At 48.5% G+C, this 20,142-nt stretch overlaps 1 long non-coding RNA gene across 1 annotated transcript; it reads left to right on the plus strand.

The window, feature by feature from the left end:
- The first annotated feature begins 1,033 nt into the window (after window positions 1-1,033).
- Window positions 1,034-19,699, plus strand: LOC102147662 (uncharacterized). Its single transcript, XR_001378236.3, has 4 exons — window positions 1,034-1,523; window positions 4,355-4,490; window positions 5,409-5,494; window positions 17,442-19,699. It is a non-coding gene; the product is annotated as an uncharacterized lncRNA (long non-coding RNA).
- The last annotated feature ends 443 nt before the right edge of the window (window positions 19,700-20,142 follow it).

Here is a 20,142-nt window from a genome sequence, read left to right on the forward strand (position 1 = left end):
AGACTCAGAGAAAGGAAGACATCCGTGAGTAGCTGGTGAGGAATCAAGGTGAGATGAGGTGAGTTGAGGAAAACCGGTCCTTAAACAGAAGCCCGGGGGGTCTGGGCTTGAGGCCACTGCAAGTTTCTGGCCAGAGGGGCCCACGAAGCAGGGAAGGTCCGGCGGGCAGCAGCGCCGGAGCTGACTGGAGACGTGAGAACTTGGCATCAAGGAGCCTATTTTGGCAACCCAGATAGTGTCCCTCGGGCAGTGCCCTTTGCACCCGAGATCCACGGCCTGCTGGGCGCGGGGCGCGGGGTCTCTGTCCTCCCCTGACGCTGCCCCACGCTTAGGAGCTGGGAAGCAGCTGCTGGAGCCCCGTGAGGAGGCGGCGGGAAGCCCGTCCCATCAGCCTGGCCCTACTTAGGAGCCCCGGACCCCCGCTAGCTCGGGCAGACCAAATCTGTGTCCCTTCTCTGGACCTCTGTGACATTTCGGTCCCTCCATCCCAGGTGACCAGGGACACGAGGACACGCAGGCCTGTGTGCCCGGGGCCGGAGGAGGACACAGGCCGCTCCTGGCCCCCGGCCCAGGACCTGCGATCATCTGGCCGGCACCGCTCCTGGCGGGGGCGACATCCTGCGTGGGGACCGGTCTCCGGGGCTCGCGTCCTCCGCGGTTGGGGAGGCAGGGTCCGGTCTGCGGGCAAGCGTCGCGGCTGGAGGGCCTCAGCCTTCCTCGGTGCACTCCCTTGCCTTCGAAGGGAAACTGAGGCCCCGAGCGGGACAGCTCTGGACCAGGGTTGCGAGGGTCAGGGAAGCCGGCGCCTAGCCGAACTTGGCCTCGTGCCTCAAGCCAGCTCCTCACGCGTCCCTGATGGGCTCATCACCTCGACCCTGCAGACCAGCAGCGCGGCAGCAAGGAAGCCGCGTCCAGACAAACCTAACCAACCGGAGTCCGCCCCACGCATGCGCCCCGGCTCGCGGCCGCGGGTCCGGCCCCGCCCGCGCCAGGGCCGCGCTCTCCGGAGTCGCGCGCTGGGACTCGCGCATGCGCATGCGCGCGGCGGCGCTTCCTGGGAACGCGGGCTCCGCGGAGCCGGGGTGGGCGGTGACTCAGCGCCCGGGGCGGAGCGGGGTCCCCTAGCTGTGGGGCCGGCGAGCTTCGCCCCCTCGGCCCTCAGCCGCGCCGGTGCCCGTGGCTGTCCCGGCCTCAGGCCGCTCTGTGCGTTGTCCGGCCGCTGGACGCCCGTAGGGTCTCGGAAGTCTAGATTCGAGAGCGGGAAAGGCCTTGAAGTTGCTCATTGTTGTTGCGGGTGCGGCCACAGGTTGCTGGAGGCATTTGGGGCATGTGAAGAAGGCGAAAACGAATCGGTGCTGGCAGTGAGGATGTGGTTTTCACCTGCGGAACTGAGAATTTTATGAAGTTATTCCATCTCCCTTTCCCGCCAGAAGCTCAGAGGAGCTGGAATCCAGTCTGCCTCTCCTGTCCTCCAGAACAGAAACCAGCCCTGCCTCGCTCACCTTCCCCTACTCCTGGGCGAGGTGGGTGGGAAAGCACTTAGGGCAGGTGACACTCCAGATACGGGGGTCAGGGAGGGTGATATTCTCATTGGGATGTCCTTCTTGTGGCTCTTGGGGTTCCCTGAGTCGCTAATTTCAGGAGCTGAAAAGGACTTCAGAGATTCCGTTGTACGCCATCAAGTGGTCCTTAGCCAGGGATCTCCATCCAGGCTTTGGTGTCTTCTGACAGGATGCTGGCTTAGGTGGCTCCCTCTGCCCTAGATGCCGGCTGTCACCCAGAGATGGCCTCACTTCCCTTTGCAGCCCTGTGGAGGACGCATTGGTGTTGGTTTGTATCTGCTTCCTGCCTGGACCCTCAGGCATGCTAGGACCTGGGAAGGGTCCTCTGTGGCTAAACCAGGGTTGGCCAGTGGGTACTGAAAGGAAAGGGAATTTACTTTTAATTTCCTGGGTTTTCTTGGCTGTTGCCTTGGAGTGGAGATCATTTAGGCATCTGGTCCCTGGTGGCCTGAGAGGAAAAGGAAAGTCTTTGGAAAGGAATTAGGTGATTCCTGGAAGAGAATGAGGTGATGTGGGGTTTGGGAAAGCTCCTTGGCTGGCTAACCTGCCCTCTGCACTAGGAAAGTTTGTTTGTTTATATGCATCCATTTGCTTGGGTTTAACTTCACAGAGAGCCAGTAGTGGCAGGGAATTATGGCACAAAAGAGCCATGTGGTCCAGTCTGTTCTTTTTACAGATGAGGAAGCTGAGACTGCAAAGGAAAGAGACTGGCCCAGGGTCACAGAGCGAGTGAATGGCAGAGGTGGGACTTGAGTTCAGGTCTCCTGATGCCCAGGCCTGTTCTCATCCTCCTACCCCATCTCTATTAGGGGCCAGCAGAAAACATGGCACCTTTCAATAGGGTAATTTAAGGCAGGGTGAAGGGAAACAGCTCTGGAGAGTGCAGTATTCTGGGGCTAGTGACAGTGGGATCTCACCATGCCTACACCTGGGGACAGAAAGGCTGGGTGGAGGGTCATCTTCCTGGAGCTGGGACTTTGGGGCAAGGGGCTCAGAAGGCAGTTGAGGGAATAAAAACTATGTACTCACTTTCTCCCTCCCTCTGATCTGTTAAGACTCCCTGTGGACCAAACCCAACCGGAAGTCAGGAGGCAAGGGAGTCTTGATATAGTTCATACAGGTCAATTCTAGGGCACAGCACAGGGTGGAAAAGGATGAAGAATGTAGCTGGAGGGACAAATGAAAGATATCCAGCGTGACAAGCAATCTTACGTCTGCTGGTATAATAATAGTTTACATTTCTTGAGCACTTACTCTGTGCCAGATATGTCCATTATCTCGTTGCATCTTCCCATGAACCTAGTTTTCTCCGTTTGACAGATAAAGAAACTGACTAGTGAAACGGCTTGAGGGATGGCGGTATGAACACCTAAACTGACAGCTGCCTCCCCGGGGTCTTCTCTTGTGTATAGTAGTTCCTCTATGGATGTTTGTGGGATGAATGAATGGATGAGGAACAAACCTAGATAGGATTAGATGGGAAATCTCCCTAAAGGTCCTTAGCTGTGCCTGTTCCCCAGGGGACTGAGAGGGTCAGCGGCAGGGACTGGAGGCTCTCTGGAGAGGTGAGTCCGGGGCCTGTTGGGGTCTCTTCTGCTGGTTTGTAGTAAGCCAGGCTATTCAGGTTGAAAAAGCAGGTATATAGATCTGAAAAAAAAAAAAAAAAAAAAAAACCCTGGGATTCTTGGCTTTCCTAGTGGAGGATAGCTTTTGGAATTAAAATTTTTCTCCCTCTGAAGCCATCTTTACCCACCCCCTGATTCCTGATACCCCACAATCTGGGCAGGAGCCCAAGGTGCTGCCTCTCTTCCCTGCTTGACTCCTACTCATTGCTCCACCCACAAGCTCCGTTCTGCTAATTGCATTGCTGGTGCTGCTGCTGGAACACGGCATTCTTCAGGGAGGAACCAAGAAGCAGAATGGTGGGGAGAGTTTACCAGCACCCCTAAAATGGCCTGCTGGGGCAGAAACCTCAGCTTAAAGGCGTGGGGCCTTCACTCCACGCTTCCTCTTCCTGCTCCATCTCCTCTCTTCAGAATCCCCGTTCATTGGCCTCTTCCTTCCCAGAGGGTCCCAGAAAGTCTTTCATTTATTGTTCGTCCTCCAAGCCCCTTGAGCATGGACAAGGAACCTCGTGTGTATTATCACGTGCTGGGTGCCTGACGCTGCGCCAGGTGCTTCGTATCTGTCATCTCATTTCTTTTCATGGTCGTCTCCTAGGTCGGGACCTTGCAGATGAGAAAACCAAGACTTTGCCTAGGTAACTTGTCCGAGATGGCACAGCTATTAAGGGTAGAGCTGATCTGACTGCAAGGCCCATCCTGGCTCTCCCTGCTGCTGCAGTGTTTGTGTTCATCATGTACTTTTGCTGTCCAGAGCCTTTTCCTTGTGCCATTGCCCGTGTCCCTGGGCTTGGGCATGTCAAATGTACTGTTTCAGCCCACTCGTGTGGGTTTCCACATAGATCAGCCTGACATTTGAGTCCATCCATAGTGCGTGCATCCTCCTTCCGTCCTTTGCTGCTGAGTCTCCTGCATCGGGAAGCTGTGTCACCTATTTCTGAATGGCAACGTCCAACCCATTCTCTAAAGCCCAGCTCATATGCCACCTCTCCCTTGATGTCCCTCCAAACTCGTTCGCCTCCAGATTCCCAAACTCACCTTTGTGAGCCTGCCCTAAAGGATTTATCATGTTATCTCCTGTATTTACAGCAATTTGGACGTGCATCTTTTCTTTGTTGGGGGTGGGATTATACTTCAATAGTATTTGTCTCTCTCTCCAATTCCTAACAGAGGACCTTACACACAGTAAGCCATCAGTGAATGGACACATCAGGGGTGCTGTTTGTGGTGTAAAGGATTTGTAAAGTGAAGATTTATCCCTCAACTTTACATGCTGACTTTGCTTAAAACAAGATTCAACTGTAAGGTAAATGTTCTGGTTGGGTTTGGGGGATGGGTGATGAAAGGCATCTTGTGTTTTTCTTGAGGGGTTTTGAATTTGGAGAAATGAAGAGACACCAATGAGGGCAGGCAGCTTAGGTGGAAGGCTCTCCACGTCTGTCTCCAGATGGGGCCCAAAGAGGAGTGAGCTGTGTCCCTTGACCTTTATCATGGGCTGCAGCTTTTCTGAGGCTATCCCGTGTGCTCCCTGAGTCCCTTTATGTTTGCTCTGATAGACAAAGGCCATCACTCCTGCTTTCACCACCAGGGGTCGGGGAGACCTTGGCCAAGACGGCAGCCCTCCCTCCCTGGGACCTGAGTTGGCTCAGAGCACCCATTTCCCATAGCACCCAAGACAGACAGATGCTGGCCTCTCCAGCAGAGAACGGGTGTGGGCTGGGCTGACTCACCTGCTCTGTCACCGCCTACAGCTCCGTTCAAAGCCCTTCGGAATCAAAACACTTCCCTCGGAGAGGCACAGAAGGCTCTCCTTACAGAGAGCAGCTTGAGTTCCTGCTTCTGCAAATGTCTGTCACTGTCCCCATCTTTCAAAGTCCAGGTCAGTGACGAGCCATCCAACTGTGTGGCCATGGAAAACAGGTAGAAGAAGCAACCTGGAAAGGAATGCCCTGATCTGGGCATCAGGCAAACTAGTTTAAATTGGCTTCTGCCAGGAGCTCACTGTGTGTCTATAAAGAAAAGGGGTTCATTCTTTAAGGAAACATTTTTTTTTTGACACCTACTCCTACTGTGCTAACTAAGGACAAAGAGGGTGATGAGAATCAAAATGTATCCCAACCCTTGACGGTCTCCCAGTCTCTGTAAATCAGTGCGAACCAGGGTAATAAATGCTACATGGAGGGGTTCTGGGAGCACAGAAGAGAAACTAACCCATCTTTCCTAGGGGAAATGAGTGAGCAGGAGAAGATTTAACTGAAGAGGTGACACTTGAGCTGGACCTTGAAATTGGAATTCTCCTAGCAGATGGGAGTAAGTCTGTCATATCATTGGAGAATATTGTGCAGTATGTTGTCAGTGGAATGAAGTCAGTGGAAGGTAGAGAGGGGTAAGGGTGAGGAAAGGAGATTAGATTGGAAGGTCTGCCTGGGTCTGGCAGTGAAGGGCCTTCAAAGGCTGTGCGAAGTTAGGACCTTATCCTGAAGGTAGAGGGGAGACATTGAGCTGATGTGGGTTGGAGAAAGATCACTGGCAGCAATGTGGTGGATGAATTGGGAGGGTCAAGGGTGGAGAGAGACACAGGGTGGAAGAGAGTTAGTCCAGCACAGGAAAGAGCATCTGAGGACCTCAACCATGGAATTAGAGAAGAGGGCTGGACTAGATAATCTCCAAAACTAAAGCTCTGTGCCCTGAACCCACCTGGGCCCATGATCCTTTCTGCATCTGCCCCCGTCCCTCCCAACTCCTAGTTGATTATATCAGTTGCTTGCTCATGCTCCATCCTGGGGGGTCTGTGACCTGTTTGGGTTTTGACTCAATCCAATTTCCCTGTTTGTCGGTTCTGTCCACCCAACACTTCAGATAAGATCTCAGCTCCTTGGAGATTAACTGGGAGGAAGCTGTACTCTGTCTCGGGGTCCTCCCACTCCCCCCTCGGCCTCACTCTGCTCTTTCCTCCAGCCTTGGACCTTGGGTCTCCAGATTGGCAATGGCAACTATGCTGTCCTTCGCACCTCATTGGAAGATGTTGACAATCAGGAACTAGAAAAATGGATTAAAGGGACCTTGGGACCTTAGTCTAAGAGAGAGCAGAAGGTGAAATACAGGGCAGTCCCGTAGAGTGACCCAGTGAATCTGAGCCCCTTGATTTAAATTTAGGTCAGTTCTATAAAATGTAATCCTAAAACTAGAAGTGTGTGTCTTCTAAGGTCTTCATTGTCATCCCAGGTGAGGATTACAAGTACTGCCCCTTTTTGCTCTACTTGTTTGTAGACTGTCGTCTTGTGATTCTTGGGCCTGTAGACTTCAGCAACCAGTCAACAAATGGGTTGTTGGTACCTACTCTGTGCACAGCCTTGTGCTGGCTGGGTAGGGTATAGGCGCCTGCTGGCTGTGTTCTCAAGGAATCAGGAGATTGACATTTTAGTCTAGTTGGGAAAGCAAAACACACGTGAGAACCAGCTGGAGAACAGAAAAGATGAGTAGTTAAGAGGCAGTTAAGACTTGGTGGGATCTGCCTCAAGAACCCTAGAACCTGACAAAGGAAGGGGCATGTGGTCTAGGTGTCTTGGGTCTGCTCAAGTTGGGGTCAGGATCCAGCCTGGATCTGGCTGGAGGTCTAAGCTGGATCCCACTCAGCCTCAGAATGAGGTTGGGGGCCAAGCAGACTTTATGCTGTCCTCATATGAGGCTCCACCCCATTTCCCAAATGTTTGTGCTGTGTCCTCGGTGTGCATCTCCCTGCTTGTCAGGATTCTTCATTCATCCTTCAAGTCCCAGCCCAAATGTCTCTTTTGCATGAAGATGCTTCCCTTCCACCAGTCAGAATTGTTGCTGTCCCTCTACAGCCCTTTGCTTATAACTCTACTGTGACATTTATTCCATGTTGTCATGTATTTGTGAATGTCATGTATCTTGTCATATCTTCATCAGTTTTGTGTTTTCACAGTTCCACTAGATTGTGAGCTGCTCATTAGCAGGGAATATATCTGATTCATTTCTCTAACTCCCAGGGACTGGCCGAGAGTAGTTCCTGCTCAGAATATGGCTGTTAAATGGATGAACAACAGTTTAACAGATTCTGTTCTCCCCAGTAGGTCAGTTATATAAAATCAGTTCTGTAAAAGTAATCTGAAACCAGAAGAGGAAGGTGCCTGCTTTTTGGAGCCAGCGTCTGGCAGGGGAACACACAGTGACATGAAAGGTCGTTGTATGTTGGACTTGTGGGGACATACAAGAGAGGGTATCCAGTTGTCTCCTGGTCTCGACCCTTCAGGACCAAAGGGACAGAAGCCGAGTATGAGTGGCAAGAATGGCCTCCCCTGCCTTATGGAAGGAGTCCTGCAATCAGAAGAGTTGGGGACTAGTTCTGAACCAATCTCGGTGACAAAATACTTGCCTTATTAACGTTATGGGATTGTTCTGTGAACCAAATGAGATAAGTATTTGAGTTCTTTGAAGAGTATGAAGTGTTGTTAGAATATTAGGCATCTTTGTATTTTCCTCTTCCTCCTGATCCCTCCGTCTCCTTCATTCTTTCTATAGAGAAATTTTCAACACCTTCCACTAAGGCCGGCTTGGAAGAGCTTAGCCTGTCTTTGTTTAAGTTCCCATTGAGGCCAAAGACTAGATTCAAGGTGGTAGAGAGGAAAGAACATGGTTTTTTGGCTTCTAAACCAGGGGACCCTGGGTAAATCACTTCAATTCTCTGAGCCTCAGTTTCCTCATCTGTGACATGGAAATGATGTTTACCCCACTCACCTGCTAAGGCTCCTGGGAGGATCAAATGAGACAATGAACATGACAGTGACTTGTAGACTGTAAAGGTCTATTCAAGTGTGATGGATTGACTTTTTAATCCATGCTTGAGGGCCTGGGATGAAATTTGCCAAGACTGTTGCACATCTAGACAGTGACATCATAGGCATGCTATTGGACTCTAGGGTGGGGCAGAGAAGGCAGGCCCATAGTCATGGGGGCAAGCAGAATACAGAAGGGAGCCCCACCCACCACCTGCCTGGAGAAGACCTGGTTCTGTGGTCACTTGTTTTTCCGACCTGAAGAAATTCCATCTCCTGGTTTCCAAGCTGTCCAAGACTCTCTCATGATCTCTCTTGCTCCCCTGACCATGTGCTCACGGGACACCGGCATTCAAGCCCAAGGGTTGGGGCCACTCCGGTTTAGTCCTCTGTCTCCAGGGTCTTAGCTTGGTGCCTGGGCATGGCAGGAATTCAGAATAAGTTTGTTGTTGAAACGAATACAGGTAGAGCATTTTGTGAGACCTCACACCATCCTTATTCTTGCTTCCTTTGTGTTTGCAAATTCCAGTTGTAGACAAACATTAAACAAACAAACAAACCAGACTGTGATTCAGAGAAATGGTAGCCACACTCATGCTTGCAAACGTGACTGGCCAGTTTTAACGAAAGGTCATGCTTCAGAAATGGGGTATTGCCTTGGCACTTTGTTAATCCCAGGAGGTGCTGAAGCTGGTTTAATGGAAAGGCTCTGGGTGTGCCTGCGGCCAGAGCAGTTTTAAATCCCTTCATTGGCCCTGCAGATCACTGGAGCGGAAAGAAAAGGGCTTAATCCACAAACACTTGTGAGTATTTATTGTGTGCTTGGCTCCGTACTGGGTACTTTGGGGAATATGGAAAAGGTCAAGTTGTGGCTTCTGTGTTGGAAGTGCTTAGACCAGAGATGAGAAGACGAGATGACTGGGGAGGAGCGGAGGCTTGCCTCTTGCAGGCAGCGTGTGCGCAGGGCCAAGGGAGTGGTAGATAATTACTGACATGGGAAGGCAGAGGCGGAGGATCCTCAGAGGCTCCAGGGGGTGAGTAAGGCTTTCTAGAGGAGGTGGAAATATGTGAAGAAGACAAAGTCAATCACTGAGACTCACGTCTCCCCCCAGAATGCCTTCCTTCCCTTTCTGGCCCCAATTAGGAGATCATATTAATTTTCTACTGCTGCATAACAAATGACCACACGTTTAGCAGCTTAAAGCGGCATCCATTCATTCTCTTACAGTTCTGTAGGTCGTAAATCCAGGCAGGATGTGCTGGCTGTCGCCTGGGGGTTGTTCTCAGCTTCTAGAGGCCAGTCTCATGCCTTTTCCATGTGGCCGCCTCTATCTTCAATCTAGCAACAGTGCCTCAAACCCCCCTTTTGTTTTGAATCGCTGACTTTCTCTTCTATTACCAGCTGGAGAAAATAATTTTCTTTTTAAGGACTCGTGTGATTAGGTCAGACCCACCTGGATACTCTCCTTTTGATTAGCTTAAAGGCAACTGATTAGTAACCTTAATTACGATCTTAAACATTTTTAAGTGTATAGTTCAGTGGTAGTAAGTACATTCATATTGTTGTGCAGACATCACCACCATCCATCTACGGAACTCTTCTCATTTTACAAAACTGAAACTCTGTATCCACTAAACAATAACTCCCCATTTGCCCTCCCTCAGCAACCACCATTCCACTTTCTGTCTCTATGAGTTCGACTACTCTAGGCGACTAATGTAAGCAGAATCACACAATATGTTTGTCTTTTTATCAGTACCTTATTTCGCTTAGAATGATGTCTTCAAGTTTTATCCATGTAGTAGCATGTGTTAGAATTTTCCTTTTTTAAGGCTGAATAATATTCCACTGTATGGATAGACCACATTTTGTTTATCCATTCATCAGTCAATGGACACTTGGGTTGCTTCCACCTTTTGGCTATTGAGAATAATTCTGCTATGAACATGGATGTGCATCTATCTCCCCAAGACTTTCCTTTCAATTCTTTTGAGTATCTAGCCAGAAGTGAAATTTCTGGATCATACAGTAATTCTATTTTTAGTTTTCTGAGGAAACGCCATGCTGTTTTCCACAGTCGCTGCACCATTTTACATTCCTACCAACAGTGCACAAGGGTTCCAATTTCTTCACATCCTTGTTTGTTATTTTCTGGGGGATTTTTTGTTTGTTTGTTTTGGTAATAGCAATCCTAATGAGTGTGAGATGATATGTCATTGTGGTTTCGATTTGCACTTCCCTAATGATCAGTGATTTTGAGCATCTTTTCTTGTGCTTCTTGGCCATTTGTATATGGGTCATGAAATCTTGATAAAGACGTCAGTCCATCTGATGTATGGCACACCCTCATTGTAGGAAAAGTACCTAAAGCGGCGAAATGCCATCTGTTTAAATCTACAGAGAGGGAAAGGAGATTGGTCGCCCAGGGCTAGGGGTAGGGACGGGCAGAATAGGGAGTAACTGCCAATGAGTATGAGGTTTCTTTTTGGCGTAATGAAATATTCTAAAATTAGATAGCAGTGATGGTTTCACAACTCTGTTAACATACTGAAAAACATTGAATTGTGCAATTTAAATGGGTGGGTTTTATGCTATGTGAAGTATATCTCAATAAAGCTGTTTTAAAAATGCTGGCGTTTGAGAGTAGAACTAAAACAGTAACAGCAATAATAGCAAATGTTACTACTGCATTAGCCCACTCCACTGAGTAGCAGTGAATGTTAGAAATTTGGGTGAATTTACATCCTTACCCAGAATTTCAGTCACCCTCCCTCTCTCTTCAGTTTCCCAAATCAATTCTTGTCCCTTCAGTCTGATTCTGTCATGTGCATATACCTTAGGTTCTTCTAGCCCAGGAAGTCTCTTCATTTTACCTGCAGGGGCAAGCAAACTTTCATATTTGGCAGAAATAGAAAGTTAGACAGCGAAGAGTCACCAGCCTGGGGTGTCTCTGGGCCTTACCCTCAACCCTGGCTTTGCAGGATGTTGTGGTCAGTGGGTCTCCTCGAGAATGGGGCAAGCAGTTGCCTAAGCTGTGTTACTCAGAGCCCTAAAAAGTGCTCTCCCAATTCCGCACCTAAATTATTCGTCCCCCATCTTCTGATGGCCTGAAGTCACACCATTAGTTTGTCTTCTTTGTCACGTCAGTCTCACTGAAGCAAGGTTTTGAAGGAATAAGAGTCAAGGTTTTAATGAGTTGGAGAAGGAGAAACCTGAAGAGGTGGACAGTTCTGGACATGTCACTATGGCATGAGGCTGGCTCCTAGCCAGCCAGGAAACCCCACCAAGACCTGGGGCTTTCTCAGGCTGAGAGCCTTTGGGCTCAAGTCACAGACTTGCACGTGTGCGGAGAGCTTTCCCGAGGCTTTGCCTGCATGTACCCCACTTAGCCCGTCTCTCCTGGGTAAGTCTGGAGGGGTGCCCCCTTGAAGCTCACTTCTTGGCCCAGTCAGGAAGATAAGTGACTAAGAAAGCGAGAGGAAAGATGGGAAATAGTTTAAGGTTGGAGGCACTAGAAACATATTTTGGTAGAGTTTGCGGTAGAGAGTTGTCAAGCCTTTCTCTTCCAACAGTGATCCTTTTGTAGGTCTTAGACACTGCGAAAAAAAACATCGCCCCTCCATGCACTACCTTTTGCAAAATGAGGAAATGGATCCTGAGAGAGGAAATGACTGGCCCAGGGCTGCACGGCCAGTTAGTAGAGCCAGCGCTCCCAGCTCTGCTGCTTGGGCATCTTCCACTCAAGCTCCACACATCTCATCCAGCCCAGCCAAAAGCCTCTGGTTCCAGAGCCTCCTCTGCAAAGAAGGAGCTAGGACAGCAGACACAGATGCAGCCCTCTCCAGATGGCCTCTGTCCACCTGAGCTGCAAATGTCCACCCTGCCCCACAGTTGCTCCTGTGGCTTTCTTTGGAGCAGGCTTCTCTCCTGGCTTGCTTTCTGCCTTCTCTGCTGCAGCCCCCTCAGTCCTCACGCTAGCACCATCTGGAAGTGTAACTCTGCTAAGGATGGCCGCAACTTTGCCCACCCCCTCCGCCATGTTCTGCTGAGTGTGGGCCCACACCAACGCAGATTTACTAAGTACAGAGAGTTCTCCTTTTATTCATTTCTGATTGCTTAGGGAGAATAAAATGTTGCTTCTCAGACTTCAGAGTCCTAGCACTTAAGTATTGACAATTTAAAAAAATTATTTGCAAAGTCTTCCCCTTGCTACTTACTACAGCTCCTCATACTCTCCTCCTCTGATCTGTGTCACGGACAAGGTCTATGGCTTAAAGGGCTTGGATCCCTGAGCTGGGAGGGACTATTCTGTCCCCTTGGCCTCACAGCCTGCTCCTCCGCCTTGGCCCAGATCTTATTCTCTGGGGTCAGGAGTCCTAGAAAGCTCTCTGTGTCTTGGAAAGTCTGGCCTGCACTCCTTGTGCAAGAGGGAGATGCCCGCCTATTCCTCCTTGTCTCCAACTCGGTCTCCCTTCTTTCTCTCTTCCCTCCTTCATCGCTCTCTCCTTCCCTTCCTCTCTTCTTCATCTTCTTTTCATCTCCAGATTGTCTCATCCTTGTGACCAAGCATCACCCAGGTACCACCCAAGTATAGTGCCATATCGGCGATGTGGCTGTTTTTTGCGTGCAGATTGGATAATACAGTTGACTCATTCGCTGTCATTCATGATATCAACACATTTGGGAATGGCTCAGGCCAGAAACCAGCTGGAGAAGCCAGGCTACTCCCAGGATGGGAATCTCTTCCTCGTTATTTTACTCATGGTGAGAGGCAATGGAGAGATTTTGCTGCCTCTTGACGCAGGGTGTAACGGGGAAGCAATTCCCCTTGAGGTCTGTGGGTGTTTCCACCTCTGTGCCTTCACTCTGAGAGCCCCTTCCCTCTGGAATGTCCCCAGTTTGACCCAGCCTGTCTCCCCTCTTCCGCCCAGTTCCCCTCGCTTTCAGACAGAAGCTGTGCATTGGCAGAACCCCCTTGTAACGACTCCCCCAGTGCATCCCAGTTCTTCGTTTGCAAGTTAGTCTACACCTAGAGACAAGGGAGCATCTCGGAGGCGGGGCTGCACCCAGCCCATCATCGCATCCCGAGCGTTGGCACACAGCGCGTGTTGACAGTGTGGCAGGAAGCGGCCTCCCTGTTGTTGGCGCCTTCACAGCGTTCTTGATCCGTAGCCTGCACCGCTACGGTGCTGGCGTCTCTCCCTCGTATTATGAACTGTGCCTTTCTGCGTATGCCCTGTGGCCCACCCCCAAAACACAGTTGGGACAGAGGTCTCCAGCCCTGCACAGAGGGTCTTGCAACCACTAGATGATCCACCGGGTTGAGCCAAATGAAAATGCCGCTGTTTGATAGCTTTTAACCTGCAAAATACTATGTCTTTTGACAAGGAGACAAGGTTTTCATTGCTCAGGCTGTCCTGATGTGATCAGTGGCCAAGTCCCCAGGCCTTCTTCCCTGCCTGCTGCTACCTTCCTCCCAGGGCAGGCAGCTCTTCCCTCCTCCCTCCTGGCATGGCCTCCTTTCAGGTATAAGAAAACTATTTTTCAAATGTCAAACCTGATGTCAGTTTATTGATTTGCGTTGAGAGATAGAACTGCCAGCTAACCAGCTACCTCTCCCTCGTGACTGGGAAAATCTCCCTCTGAGGACAGCTTGGCTTCTCAGAGTTGTTTGGTGAGCAGAAGACGTAGATGATCTCAAAAGGGAGTGTGCTCAGATGCGGGAGCCCGGGCGGGGCGGGGCCAGCCCGAGGCGGATGGGCCGCAGCCAGGCCAAGCACCTTCTCCAGCAGCCACGGCAGAAGAGGCGGTTTCCTCTGTAGGACAGAACGCGCCCTGAGAAGGCAGTGAGAACTGATGGGGAATATGCTCAGACAGTCGCAGGCGCGGGATCCCCGCTGGGAGCAGTTTGCTCCAGCCCACCAGGGAAGCCAGTGGTGTTGATTCGGGTGATTTCCGACCCCTCAAATAACCTGTGAGGACTGTGGCTAAGAGAAGGAGGAATCACCTCTCAGAATAGATTGTCTTTTCCTCCCTCCCTCCCTTTTTTCTCCTTGGATTCTCTCTGTATTTCTTTTTTCTTTCTTTTTTGAATTATAGTTTATTTTCAGTAAAATGCACTTATTTTAAGTGCACAGTTCAGTACATTTTGACAAATATATACACTCATGTAACTATGAGTCCATCACCCCAGAAAGTTCCCTTGTGCCTTTTCCTCTCAGGCCCCTCCCCACATGTCTGTCAACTGAACTGATGAATAGATGGATAATCACAATATAGTCCATCCCAACAGCAGAATATTATTCAGCCCTAAAACGAAAGGAAATACTGACATGTGATGACATGGATGAACATTGAAAACATGCTAAGTGAAAGAAGCCAGACACAAAAGACCTCATGTTGTACAATTCCATTTCTATGAAGCGTCCAGAATAGGCTAATCCATAGAGACAGAGAGTGGATTAGTGGTTGTCAGGGGCTGGCGGGGAGAGTGCTAATGAGTATCGGGTTTTTTCTGGACTTAGATAGTGATGATAGTTGCATCCCCATCCTCGGGGTGACCAGAGTTCTGTTTTTTTCCAACATGGAGTGTTTGTGCCTGTCCTGGAACTTGTAATTGGAGTCATGTATTGGGTACTCATTTGTGTAAGACTTCTTTCACTCACTGTAATGTTTTTGAGATTTGCCCATGTTATGGTGACTGTGGTTTCTGTTTTTTGTGTTTTTTTGTTTTTGCTGGGTAGTATGACTTTGCTATGGTTTCTCTATCTACTTTCTTTTTTTTGTTTGTTTTTGGTGAGGAAGATTGGCCCTGAGCTAACATCTCTTGCTGATCTTTCTCTTTTTGTTTGAAGAAGATTGTTGCTGAGCTAACATCTGTGCTAATCTGCCTGTTTTATGTGGGATGCTGCCACAGCGTGGCTTGGTGAGTGGTGCTAGGTCCATGACAAGCAGTGTGTAGGTCCATGCCTGGGATCTGAACCTGTGAACCCCAGGCCGCCGAAGATGGAGCGTGCAAACTTAACCACTATGCCACTGGGCCAGTCCCTTTATCTACTTTCTCATAGATGTTGTGACTATTATGAATAAAACTGCTATGAATATTCTTGTACAAGTCTTTTTGTGGACATGCGTTTACCTTTCTCTTTGGTAAATACCTAGAAATGGAATTGCAGAGTCACACAGTTTTATAAGAAACCGATAGAACTTCTTCCAAAGTGATTTTACCCTTTTCCACTCTCATCAACAGTGCTGGGAGTTTTGGTTGTTCCACAACCTTCCCAACATTTGGTGTTGTCAGTCTGTTTCATTGTAGCCGTTCAGTTTGGTATGTTGGAAATTTAAGAATTTGATGAATTCCACTTTATTAATTTTTTTTATAGTAGTGCTTTTTGTGTTTTGCCTAAGAGATATTTGCTTACCTCAAGGTTATGAAGATATCTTCTGTGTTTTCTTTTAGGTGCTGTCTGGTTTTAGTTTTTTCTTTAGGTCTAGAATCCATTTCAATTTAATGTTTTGTTATGATGTAAGGAGTTGTGGCTTATTTTTTTCCTTTTGGATAGACAATTATTCCAGCCCATTTGTTGAAAAGAATTTTCTTTCTGCATTGAATTATCTTGGTATCTTTGTTGAAAATCAATTGTGTGTGTGTATATATATATAATTTATGTATATGTGTGTGTATATATATACACGTGTATATATATATATATATATATATATATATATATATATGTAAGTCTCTTTCTGGATTCTATCTTGTGGAACACAAAACCATTGATCTATTTGTGTATCCTAATGCTAATACCAAACTGTCTTGATTACTGTTTATAGTAAGTCTTAAAGTCAGCTAGTGTAAGTCCTTCAAATTTGTCCTTTATTAAGATTATTTTGGCTCTTCTAGTTCTTTTTAACTTCCGCTTAAATTTTAGAATCTGTTTGTTGCCAATTCCTAAAAAAAAAGCCTTCTGAAATTTTGATTGGGATGACCCTGAATCTACAGATCAGTTTGGGGAGAATTGACATCTTAACAATATTGAATTTTCTAATCGATGAACATGGTACATCTCTTCATTTCTTTAGGTCTTGAATTCTTCTCAACAGTGTTTTGTAGTCTTCAGTGTAGAAGTCTTGCACACCTTTCATTAAATTTATTCCTAAGTAGCATTTTTATTTTTATTTTTATTTTTTATTTATTTTTTTAAAAGATTTTATTTTTTTCCTTTTTCTCCCCAAAGCCCCCCAGTACATAGTTGTATATTCTTCGTTGTGGGTCCTTCTAGTTGTGGCATGTGGGACGCTGCCTCAGCGTGGTTTGATGAGCAGTGCCATGTCCGCGCCCAGGATTCGAACCAACGAAACACCGGGCCGCCTGCAGCGGAGTGCGCGAACTTAACCACTCGGCCACGGGGCCAGCCCCAGTAGCATTTTTATTTTAATGGAGGAGCCTGGAAGCCACAGAGGGGTGAAGGTGAAGTGGTAGATGGACAGATGATAGGGCTGATGTTTGGGGTCGGGCCCCTATTCAGCATCCCAAATAATCAGCAACAAAAAGCAAGTGGTCAGTCACACAGGGTGGTTCTCACTGAGTCCCCTCCATCTGGATATCAGAATCAAGCAATTCTCTCTCTGGGGACTCGGTAGCCAAGATGTCTGTGTTTGCTCATTCCCTCTGTACCCTGAAATGACCACCTTCTTAGTTCTCCCTTCTGAACACTGGGTGGACTACGAGGGTCAGGCACAGGCCGGTCCTGCTCACTGTCCTCTCCTGAGGGAAAGTGTGATGGCTTCAGCTCCTGATGAGCCTCCTCAGGATGTTCCCTGAGCAGTGGTGGCCAGTGACCCCTTGGGCGGGGGGGTGCCTGGCTTGGAGAGCTGTGCCTTAGTGAGCTCAGAAATGTAGTAGAATCAACTTGCTAGGGGAGGGTTGGAGAAGAAAAAGAGAGATGGCTGAGAAGAGGCAGAACATGAGGGGAGCTGAATGACTTCAGTGGCAAAGCCCTGGAGAAGGGGCTCACGAAGGCCTACTGCCTAGGGGTCTACCAGATGGCCTGTTTCCTAGAGCTGCCTTGGATTTCCAATGACCTTCCAGTTCCAGTGCCTGCAAGGCCTCCCTCTCCTGGCATTCCTGCTCTTCTCAGGAGGCTCAGGTGTTTGATTTTTTCCAAGAGTCCTGTGAGGGCTGGCTTGGTGGCTAAGGTTCCTCTGTTCCTTATTTCCCCAAGAATCCTAATAGTGTTGCCTGCCCAGTTGCATGAACTAACTTGAGGGAATTGCTGCTTCTTGCATCCAGGAGTGCCCAGCTAACACATCTGAGACTCCTATTGGGTCTGTTTTGTTACCTCAATTTGGAGCCTTTTGCTTTTCCCTCATTTACTAGGCTGTGTCAGAGTGTGTGTATGTGTGTGTACACAAATAACTGGGGCTCTACACTTTATTTTTGCTGTTTTGTCATACATAGGCAGTGTCTTATTGGTATTTGGAGTGGGCCCTTCGGAAGCATCCTGGACAGTGCGGGAGTCGCAAAGTCGTGCCATGAGGAAGACTTGAGAGAACTAGCATTCTCAGGAGAGAGGTCTGGGGGCTTGCAAGACTGCCATGAAGAAGCACACTTGCTCCCAGTGTCACGTGGGACGGGGAAGAAGCCACAGGGAAAATATTCTGGCTTAGTGTAAAGAGCTTTATGGGAGCTGTATGACCATGGAACTGCCTTCTTTGCCTGGTTGTGATTTCCGTATCCCTGGAATATACAAGCAGAAGCTGTCAGACTCCTGCACTGTACCTTCAAGATCTGTTTGATTCTGTTCCTAACACTTTACTGGGAGTTGATTAATGTTCTCCTCCCAAGAAGACTTCTCTTGGGGGAAGGCACCCGAAGGAAGACATTTTTGAAGGTGAAATCTCAGGAACAGTGACATGAGTGTGGGGAGGTGTTTTTGGCTGTTGCCCCTCAAATGATACCGTAGCTGGTAAACAAGACCAGCCATGATCCATTCTACCACATGGAAATGCCTTTCCCATCAATATCTGCAGCAGTCATTTTTTTGGTCAAAGTGAGCTCTCCCAAACCAGTTGGGTTAGGCCTCCTGCTTCTTTGCAGCCTCTCTCCATGAGAAAGTGCCAGAAGGTGTGGCATCAGGACTGGAGGAGAGAGAGTGGGATGTGGCTGCAGGAGACGCCTACTCAGGCACTTCATGGAGAGCACACTTCTCTCAGCTGGAAGCCAACTTTTCTTTCTTCTTGTGACTCAACCATCATTTATTAGAAAAGCTGCCTGAGCATTCTTTGCTTCAGTCAGAAGCTCTGCTCATGCTTCAGCTCTTGGTGCTGTCGGAATTTGCCCCTTTCTCATTTAAGATCTCATAGGAGACTTGTCCCTTCTAGATGGTCCTCTTTGGGGGACCCCTGACCTCCTTCATGGTTTCTCTGGGGTGGAGGATGATACCCTTTCTTGTGCTTTCAGCTGGTCCCACCACTGATGTATCTTTCGAAGATGCATGTCTGGGGCTTGAGTGGGGGAGCAGCGCGGTGGCTGGAGACGAGGGACGCATCACTCCCCATCACGGAATGAGAGGCATTACGGGCCAAAGAAGAGAGCTCTGAGGTTGTACAAGCCTGGATTTGTTTGCCAGTTCTGACACTAATTAGCTGTGTGACTCTGGGTGGTTTATTAACTCATCTGAGCCTCAGTTTCCACATCTGTAAACATGAGGTGACGGTATCTCTTGTACTTGGTTGTTGAGATTATTCAGTGAGATACCGTGTGTGAAAGCACCTAGCATGGTATGTGGCTTTGACTAGGAGCTCAATGAATACCACCTCCCTTACTTCACTTCCTGGAACTCTGGTCTTTATTCCATCTAAGGCCTTCTTGGCAGCCACCCAGCAGGCACGCTGGTGGGCATCTTATTGGATGGAAAGTCTTGGTGCCTTTTAGAGCTTCCAGAAAGATCCATGGACAGAGTAAGTGGCCACTTTATGCTATTCCAGAGCATGACCTGAGGAGTGGATACTGGACTCCATCTGTCACTTGTTTACTCACTACCTCAGTGTGGCCTGAAATTCTTCCCATTAGTCATTTCCATTTTAATTTTCTTCTGGAATCAATAGATTCACCGGGAAAACAGTCTATCATCTATAGGCTGGAGTGTAGAAAGCCATTGTCAAGGGTGGAGAGGAAGGCCAGGGGTGTTGGCTGTCTCTCATCCAGCAGCACATTGGACCCTTTAAGAATGAAATTAGTTGACTGACACCTTGGAGCAGAGACTCTGTCACTTACCTCTTTTTTGCTGGAGCCCTGCCTACAACAGGAGATTATCAACACTTTTTGTTGATCCAGTGAATGTCTTTTAAAAATTATGTGATTCTGATACATGCTACAACATGGATAAAACTTGAGGACATTATGCTAAGTGAAATAAGCCAGTCACAAAGAGACACATACTGCATGATTCCACTTATATGAGGCACCTAGAGTAGACAACTCACAGAGACAGAAAGCAGAAGGGTGGCTGCCAGGGGCTGGGGAGGCGGAATGAAGAGCTGTTGAATGGGGACAGAGTTTCAATTTTGCAAGATGAAAAAGTTCTGGAGAGGATAGTGGTGATGGCTGCGCAACATTGTGAAGGTACTTGATGCCACTGAATTGTGCGCTTAAAAATGGTAAATTTTGTTATGTATATTTTACCACAATAAAAAAATTGTGTGTGTGCAATCTAACCAGCGTCCCGAATTTTTAAAATTGTGATATAATCAATTAGTTCTCAGAGATGATACTGTGCATCAACATTGTCAGATGTAAAAATATTGTTGGATTTGTTCACTTATTCAACAAACAGTCCTCGGCTGCCGGCTCCATCCACGCCCCTGAGCCAAACTTGAAGATACAGAGATGCATTCCCGGGCTTACTCTGCAGAGCGAAGTTCTGAGACAAAGGATGAAGACCCGGCCCATGAACCTCTGAGTCAACAAGCGAAGCCTGCAGTCCGGCAGAGGAGACCGAGGAAGAACGATGAGTTCCCCTGTTGTGTGAGGCAGGATTCGGAGGCAGGCAGGGGCTCAGCTGGAGCCTGCTGTGGGAGGAGGAACTCAAAAGAAGGAGGGAAAGGACACTGTGCTGGTCTCCCTACAGCCAGCTCTGCATATAGATGCGGAGTTGTGA

Source organism: Equus caballus, chromosome 13, assembly GCF_041296265.1.
Source record: "Equus caballus isolate H_3958 breed thoroughbred chromosome 13, TB-T2T, whole genome shotgun sequence".
Taxonomy (NCBI): domain Eukaryota; kingdom Metazoa; phylum Chordata; class Mammalia; order Perissodactyla; family Equidae; genus Equus; species Equus caballus.